This window comes from Megalopta genalis, unplaced genomic scaffold (genome assembly GCF_051020955.1).
Source record: "Megalopta genalis isolate 19385.01 unplaced genomic scaffold, iyMegGena1_principal scaffold0460, whole genome shotgun sequence".
Lineage (NCBI taxonomy): Eukaryota > Metazoa > Arthropoda > Insecta > Hymenoptera > Halictidae > Megalopta > Megalopta genalis.
In genome coordinates this window covers 113537-122500 of record NW_027476529.1, presented here as the reverse complement: position 1 = coordinate 122500, position 8964 = coordinate 113537, and the positions used below count along the sequence as shown (strand labels likewise).

The 8964-nt window shown below is 38.5% G+C and overlaps 1 non-coding gene across 1 annotated transcript; it reads right to left on the bottom strand.

Annotated features, from left to right (window-relative positions):
• Positions 1 to 806: 806 nt before the first annotated feature.
• On the bottom strand, positions 807 to 2727 carry LOC143263296 (small subunit ribosomal RNA). Its single transcript, XR_013036799.1, has one exon. It is a non-coding gene; the product is annotated as a small subunit ribosomal RNA (ribosomal RNA).
• Positions 2728 to 8964: the final 6237 nt, after the last annotated feature.

Below are 8964 nucleotides of genomic sequence, written 5' to 3'. Positions count from 1 at the left end.
TCTCTTGATACCAATGTAAACGAGCATTAAGTTATCTTCAGACTGCCCGATATTTTCGTCCTTTGGACTTTCCCAACGATTCCTTTTTTTCTTTTTTTTTTACACACCACAGCGAAGACTTGAGGAAGCGTGATTAGCACGCTCGCATCCCTCCCTGTCCTACTACAACTGTGTGTGTGTGTGTAAAGAAAGAAAAAAGAATACATTGGCTTTCTCTCTATCGAGAAGATGGCCTACGCAACGCAGATCAAAGGCCTAATACGTGTAATATAATACGCGTCTGGCCGTGTATAAATCACGCACGAATGATCTGGTCGGGCCCAACTCTTCTCGTACGCTTATTTTTCCGTGTTGGGGCACTATCATAAAATCACACAAACCCCAACACGTGTGTGTCTTGGAAGGAAGATGGCCTACGCAACGCAGATCAAAGGCCTAATACGTGTAGTACACACGTCTGCCGTGTAAATCACGCACGAATGATCTGGTCGGGCCCAACTCTTCTCCACCACACCACATCCCAACTTTGTACATTTTTATATATTTTTGTGCGTTGGGGCACCTTCATAATCACAAACCCCAACAACACATATATCTCTCTCTCTTTGAAAGATTTGTTGTGGCCTACGCAACGCAGATCAAAGGCCTAATACGTGTAGTACACACGTCTGGCCGTGTAAATCACGCACGAATGATCTGGCGGGCTCAACAATATCTTTTTTTTTTATATGAATTCTTATCCACAAACTAATCGAATTCATTTTCTCTCCTCCTCTCCTCTCTCTTTGAGATATATTGGAACATTGTAATGATCCTTCCGCAGGTTCACCTACGGAAACCTTGTTACGACTTTTACTTCCTCTAAATAATCAAGTTTGGTCATCTTCCCGGCATCATCGGCAATGCCGAAACATTGCCGCGCACCAGTCCGAAGACCTCACTAAATCATTCAATCGGTAGTAGCGACGGGCGGTGTGTACAAAGGGCAGGGACGTAATCAACGCGAGCTTATGACTCGCGCTTACTGGGAATTCCTCGTTCATGGGGAATAATTGCAAGCCCCAATCCCTAGCACGAAGGAGGTTCAGCGGGTTACCCGGGCCTTTCGGCCAGGGAACACACGCTGATTCCTTCAGTGTAGCGCGCGTGCGGCCCAGAACATCTAAGGGCATCACAGACCTGTTATTGCTCAATCTCGTGCGGCTAGAAGCCGCCTGTCCCTCTAAGAAGATTTGTTTGTACGTTGGTAGTAAAAACCCCACCGGCAGAAGCCGAGAGCCTTCGAGATACCATAATTACGTCTATTTAGCAGGCTAGAGTCTCGTTCGTTATCGGAATTAACCAGACAAATCGCTCCACCAACTAAGAACGGCCATGCACCACCACCCACCGAATCAAGAAAGAGCTATCAATCTGTCAATCCTTCCGGTGTCCGGGCCTGGTGAGGTTTCCCGTGTTGAGTCAAATTAAGCCGCAGGCTCCACTCCTGGTGGTGCCCTTCCGTCAATTCCTTTAAGTTTCAGCTTTGCAACCATACTTCCCCCGGAACCCAAAAGCTTTGGTTTCCCGGAAGCTGCCCGCCGAGTCATCGTAGGAACTTCGGCGGATCGCTAGCTGGCATCGTTTATGGTTAGAACTAGGGCGGTATCTGATCGCCTTCGAACCTCTAACTTTCGTTCTTGATTAATGAAAACATTTTTGGCAAATGCTTTCGCTTCTGTCCGTCTTGCGACGATCCAAGAATTTCACCTCTAACGTCGCAATACGAATGCCCCCATCTGTCCCTATTAATCATTACCTCGGGGTTCCGAAAACCAACAAAATAGAACCGAGGTCCTATTCCATTATTCCATGCACACAGTATTCAGGCGAAGGTAGCCTGCTTTGAGCACTCTAATTTGTTCAAAGTAAACGTACCGGCCCACCTCGACACTCAGTGAAGAGCACCGCGATGGGATATTAGTTGGACCGCCCCGTGAAGAGCAAAGCCCACCGGTAGGACGTACCACATAATGCCAGTTAAACACCGCGAGCGATGAACCGACACTGTGACACACAGATTCAACTACGAGCTTTTTAACCGCAACAACTTTAATATACGCTATTGGAGCTGGAATTACCGCGGCTGCTGGCACCAGACTTGCCCTCCAATGGATCCTCGTTAAAGGATTTAAAGTGTACTCATTCCGATTACGGGGCCTCGGATGAGTCCCGTATCGTTATTTTTCGTCACTACCTCCCCGTGCCGGGAGTGGGTAATTTGCGCGCCTGCTGCCTTCCTTGGATGTGGTAGCCGTTTCTCAGGCTCCCTCTCCGGAATCGAACCCTGATTCCCCGTTACCCGTTACAACCATGGTAGGCGCAGAACCTACCATCGACAGTTGATAAGGCAGACATTTGAAAGATGCGTCGCCGGTGCTATAAGACCATGCGATCAGCACAAAGTTATTCAGAGTCACCAAAGCAAACGATGGACGAGTGTAAACACCCGCCACCGATTGGTTTTGATCTAATAAAAGCGTTCCTACCATCTCTGGTCGGAACTCTGTTTTGCATGTATTAGCTCTAGAATTACCACAGTTATCCAAGTAAATTTTAGTACGATCTAAGAAACCATAACTGATTTAATGAGCCATTCGCGGTTTCACCTTAATACGGCATGTACTGAGACATGCATGGCTTAATCTTTGAGACAAGCATATGACTACTGGCAGGATCAACCAGGGAACTATACAATATGTATATATAAAATGGACAAAATTTAAATCCTTTTCCATCGTCGCCTGTTTCATATATATATGTCAGGTCGACACACCACTTTTCTCTTTCAAATATGTACAAGTTTTGCCACATTCCGCGCTTGTAACATATCTTCTTTAACGCTCAATTTCTTTCATTTTTCTACCATACAGATATTTTACCGTACGCCCAAAAACGTACGTATTATATTTTTGTTCTATCATAAAATCACATTTTTCTACGTACGCCAGCTTCGTACGTTTCTATCTTTGCCTTCATAAAATCACAAGATAATTTTATCTTCAAGAGTCTCGCTATTAACATCTTGTAAGATAAATGTACGTCCCAGCTAAAACGTACAAATACTTCAAATTAAGTAATAATATATCATCGCTATTGACAAATTTTTAAGATCCAAGACACAGTTCTCTCTATATGTTTTAATATTTTTTATGTACTCAAATATATTCAAAGGAAAAAGTACATGGGTGATGCCATAGTCGTGGAAGCGCGTACGCTCACGCTGATCTTCTGACCGCCGGAAGCACGAAACCTCTGATCTGGGCAAAATCGGCAAGCCGAGGAAGAACGGACAGGACACATGCTGGACTGGCGAGAAAGCGTGTTCTTCCGCTCGCGCTAGGCATTTCGATTTCTGACACCTCTTGATTTAAAAAATCAGTTTTTTGATAGTTTTCTCTCTCCACTGGGCTATTCATTTTAGCCACAGTTTTCAATTGGTACGATTTGCTTCCAAATCTTACAGATGCATTTTAAAAAATTTTTCCATCGCTCGGACAGAAGAGTCGATTGCTCAGTGAGTACGAGTATACATACAAAGTGCATACGGGTAACCAACCCCGTAGGGCTTGCCACATATGGGCCATTCGGTCAAAGACACCGACCCGTGGCCACGCTGTGTGGAGAAAAGTCCGTAACGTAAACGGCACGAAACAGTCAGGACCGAAGCCCCGAAGGAGCTCTGAGACAGCTTCTCGACCGAGATCGTAGAATTGGCCCAAAACCCGCTCTGCTCCGTCCGCCTCGCACGGACCGTGTATCTCTTATAGATACCGAACGGCCGGCAAGGACGCCGGCGCCGCCGGCCGAATAGCACGCGCGCTTATGAGTGTAAACCGCCGCGGCAACAGACCGCCCGGCCGTGCTGTTGTAACATAGCGCGTGAACGAACGAAAAAAAAATTTATAGTAAACATTAAAATAAATTACATTACCGTAAACTAGACAAAAAATTACACATTTTTTCCCAATATGAAAATTTTCACAAACTTTTCAAAGTCCCATCGCATCGAGTAAACTTTTTTAATAACGCTTCCGCACGATTCTAAATGCTTAATCCATATGTGAAATCGTTCACTGATCACGAATATCGTATTTAAAAAAATTACAAAAATTTATTTTTCAAAATAATCAAAAAAAACCGAAAAATCACAAGAGTAAAGTACCATTATTTTAAACAATATGTCGTTCTAAATGCTTAATCCCTATGTAAAAAAGTTATCTAAGCAAGAATATGTAATTGAAAAAAATTAGAAAAATTTATTTTAGCCGTAAATCGAAAATAATGGGGACACCGGAGCTGTTCGAAGCGCCGAGACGCGCCGCGTACGGCCGAATATTTTCTAAGTCCCAACGTACCGATCAAGAGTAAAGTACCATTTTCCTACATTAGATTTCGTTCTAAATGCTTAATCCCTATGTAAAAACGTTAGTTAAGCAAGAATATCGTATTTTTAAAAAAATCTAATGATAGGATTTTCCAGAAAATTGAAAAAACCGAAAAATGTCAAGAGTAAAGTGCCATTTTCTGACATTAGATTTCGTTCTAAATGCTTAATCCCTATGTAGAAACGTTAGTTAAGCAAGAATATCGTATTTTTAAAAAAATCTAATGATAGGATTTTTCAGAAAATTGAAAAAACCGTAAAATGTCAAGAGTAAAGTGCCCTTATTTTAAACAATGTATCGTTCTAAATGCTTAATCCCTATGTAAAAAAGTTATTTTAGCAGGAATATGTTATTGAAAAAAATTAGAAAAATTTATTTTAGCCGTAAATCGAAAATAATGGGGACACCGGAGCTGTTCGAAGCGCCGAGCGCGCCGCGTACGCCCGAATATTTTCAAAGTCCCAACGTACCGATCAAGAGTAAAGTACCATTTTCCTACATTAGATTTCGTTCTAAATGCTTAATCCCTATGTAAAAACGTTAGTTAAGCAAGAATATCGTATTTTTAAAAAAATCTAATGATAGGATTTTCCAGAAAATTGAAAAAACCGAAAAATGTCAAGAGTAAAGTGCCATTTTCTGACATTAGATTTCGTTCTAAATGCTTAATCCCTATGTAGAAACGTTAGTTAAGCAAGAATATCGTATTTTTAAAAAAATCTAATGATAGGATTTTTCAGAAAATTGAAAAAACCGTAAAATGTCAAGAGTAAAGTGCCCTTATTTTAAACAATGTATCGTTCTAAATGCTTAATCCCTATGTAAAAAAGTTATTTAAGCAGGAATATGTTATTGAAAAAAATTAGAAAAATTTATTTTAGCCGTAAATCGAAAATAATGGATCGAGCGAATCGGTCGATTGCGCCGAGACGCGCTATGATGCAACAGACGAGCGATTGGAACGCCCGAATATTTTCAAAGTCCCAACGTACCGATCAAGAGTAAAGTACCATTTTCCTACATTAGATTTCGTTCTAAATGCTTAATCCCTATGTAAAAACGTTAGTTAAGCAAGAATATCGTATTTTTAAAAAAATCTAATGATAGGATTTCCCAGAAAATTGAAAAAACCGAAAAATGTCAAGAGTAAAGTGCCATTTTCTGACATTAGATTTCGTTCTAAATGCTTAATCCCTATGTAGAAACGTTAGTTAAGCAAGAATATCGTATTTTTAAAAAAATCTAATGATAGGATTTTTCAGAAAATTGAAAAAACCGTAAAATGTCAAGAGTAAAGTGCCCTTATTTTAAACAATGTATCGTTCTAAATGCTTAATCCCTATGTAAAAAAGTTATTTAAGCAGGAATATGTTATTGAAAAAAATTAGAAAAATTTATTTTAGCCGTAAATCGAAAATAATGGATCGAGCGAATCGGTCGATTGCGCCGAGACGCGCTATGATGCAACAGACGAGCGATTGGAACCCCCGAATATTTTCAAAGTCCCAACGTACCGATCAAGAGTAAAGTACCATTTTCCTACATTAGATTTCGTTCTAAATGCTTAATCCCTATGTAAAAACGTTAGTTAAGCAAGAATATCGTATTTTTAAAAAAATCTAATGATAGGATTTTCCAGAAAATTGAAAAAACCGAAAAATGTCAAGAGTAAAGTGCCATTTTCTGACATTAGATTTCGTTCTAAATGCTTAATCCCTATGTAGAAACGTTAGTTAAGCAAGAATATCGTATTTTTAAAAAAATCTAATGATAGGATTTTTCAGAAAATTGAAAAAACCGTAAAATGTCAAGAGTAAAGTGCCCTTATTTTAAACAATGTATCGTTCTAAATGCTTAATCCCTATGTAAAAAAGTTATTTTAGCAGGAATATGTTATTGAAAAAAATTAGAAAAATTTATTTTAGCCGTAAATCGAAAATAATGGGGACACCGGAGCTGTTCGAAGCGCCGAGCGCGCCGCGTACGCCCGAATATTTTCAAAGTCCCAACGTACCGATCAAGAGTAAAGTACCATTTTCCTACATTAGATTTCGTTCTAAATGCTTAATCCCTATGTAAAAACGTTAGTTAAGCAAGAATATCGTATTTTTAAAAAAATCTAATGATAGGATTTTCCAGAAAATTGAAAAAACCGAAAAATGTCAAGAGTAAAGTGCCATTTTCTGACATTAGATTTCGTTCTAAATGCTTAATCCCTATGTAGAAACGTTAGTTAAGCAAGAATATCGTATTTTTAAAAAAATCTAATGATAGGATTTTTCAGAAAATTGAAAAAACCGTAAAATGTCAAGAGTAAAGTGCCCTTATTTTAAACAATGTATCGTTCTAAATGCTTAATCCCTATGTAAAAAAGTTATTTAAGCAGGAATATGTTATTGAAAAAAATTAGAAAAATTTATTTTAGCCGTAAATCGAAAATAATGGATCGAGCGAATCGGTCGATTGCGCCGAGACGCGCTATGATGCAACAGACGAGCGATTGGAACGCCCGAATATTTTCAAAGTCCCAACGTACCGATCAAGAGTAAAGTACCATTTTCCTACATTAGATTTCGTTCTAAATGCTTAATCCCTATGTAAAAACGTTAGTTAAGCAAGAATATCGTATTTTTAAAAAAATCTAATGATAGGATTTCCCAGAAAATTGAAAAAACCGAAAAATGTCAAGAGTAAAGTGCCATTTTCTGACATTAGATTTCGTTCTAAATGCTTAATCCCTATGTAGAAACGTTAGTTAAGCAAGAATATCGTATTTTTAAAAAAATCTAATGATAGGATTTTTCAGAAAATTGAAAAAACCGTAAAATGTCAAGAGTAAAGTGCCCTTATTTTAAACAATGTATCGTTCTAAATGCTTAATCCCTATGTAAAAAAGTTATTTTAGCAGGAATATGTTATTGAAAAAAATTAGAAAAATTTATTTTAGCCGTAAATCGAAAATAATGGATCGAGCGAATCGGTCGATTGCGCCGAGACGCGCTATGATGCAACAGACGAGCGATTGGAACGCCCGAATATTTTCAAAGTCCCAACGTACCGATCAAGAGTAAAGTACCATTTTCCTACATTAGATTTCGTTCTAAATGCTTAATCCCTATGTAAAAACGTTAGTTAAGCAAGAATATCGTATTTTTAAAAAAATCTAATGATAGGATTTTCCAGAAAATTGAAAAAACCGAAAAATGTCAAGAGTAAAGTGCCATTTTCTGACATTAGATTTCGTTCTAAATGCTTAATCCCTATGTAGAAACGTTAGTTAAGCAAGAATATCGTATTTTTAAAAAAATCTAATGATAGGATTTTTCAGAAAATTGAAAAAACCGTAAAATGTCAAGAGTAAAGTGCCCTTATTTTAAACATTATATCGTTCTAAATGCTTAATCCCTATGTAAAAAAGTTATCTAAGCAAGAATATGTTATTGAAAAAAATTAGAAAAATTTATTTTAGCCGTAAATCGAAAAGAAGTCTGTTCGTTTCTCTGTCTCTCTCGCGCGATCGAACTATCGATGTTTCCCGACAAACTATTGGAAGTTTAATTAAACTTTATACATGAAATTACTCGTTTTGATCCCCGCTACACAGCCGTATACTTTTTATAATTTTGTGGAATCGGGAACCTTGAAATATTTATCATAACGCGGATCGACTGTCTCTGTCTCTTTCTAGATCGGAAGAATCGATGTTTCCCGGCAAACTATTGGGAGTTTAATTAAACTTTATACATGAAATTACTCGTTCTGATCCCCGCTACACAGCCGTAAACTTTTTATAAATTTGTGGAATCGGGAACCTCGAAATATTTATCATAACGCGGATCGACTGTCTCTGTCTCTTTCTAGATCGGAAGAATCGATGTTTCCCGGAAAACTATTGGGAGTTTAATTAAACTTTATACATGAAATTACTCGTTCTGATCCCCGCTACACAGCCGTATACTTTTTATAATTTTGTGGAATCGGGAACCTCGAAATATTTATCATAACGCGGATCGACTGTCTCTGTCTCTTTCTAGATCGGAAGAATCGATGTTTCCCGGCAAACTATTGGGAGTTTAATTAAACTTTATACATGAAATTACTCGTTCTGATCCCCGCTACACAGCCGTATACTTTTTATAATTTTGTGGAATCGGGAACCTCGAAATATTTATCATAACGCGGATCGACTGTCTCTGTCTCTTTCTAGATCGGAAGAATCGATGTTTCCCGGCAAACTATTGGGAGTTTAATTAAACTTTATACATGAAATTACTCGTTCTGATCCCCGCTACACAGCCGTATACTTTTTATAATTTTGTGGAATCGGGAACCTCGAAATATTTATCATAACGCGGATCGACTGTCTCTGTCTCTTTCTAGATCGGAAGAATCGATGTTTCCCGGCAAACTATTGGGAGTTTAATTAAACTTTATACATGAAATTACTCGTTTTGATCCCCGCTACACAGCCGTATACTTTTTATAATTTTGTGGAATCGGGAACCTTGAAATATTTAACATAACGCGGATCGACTGT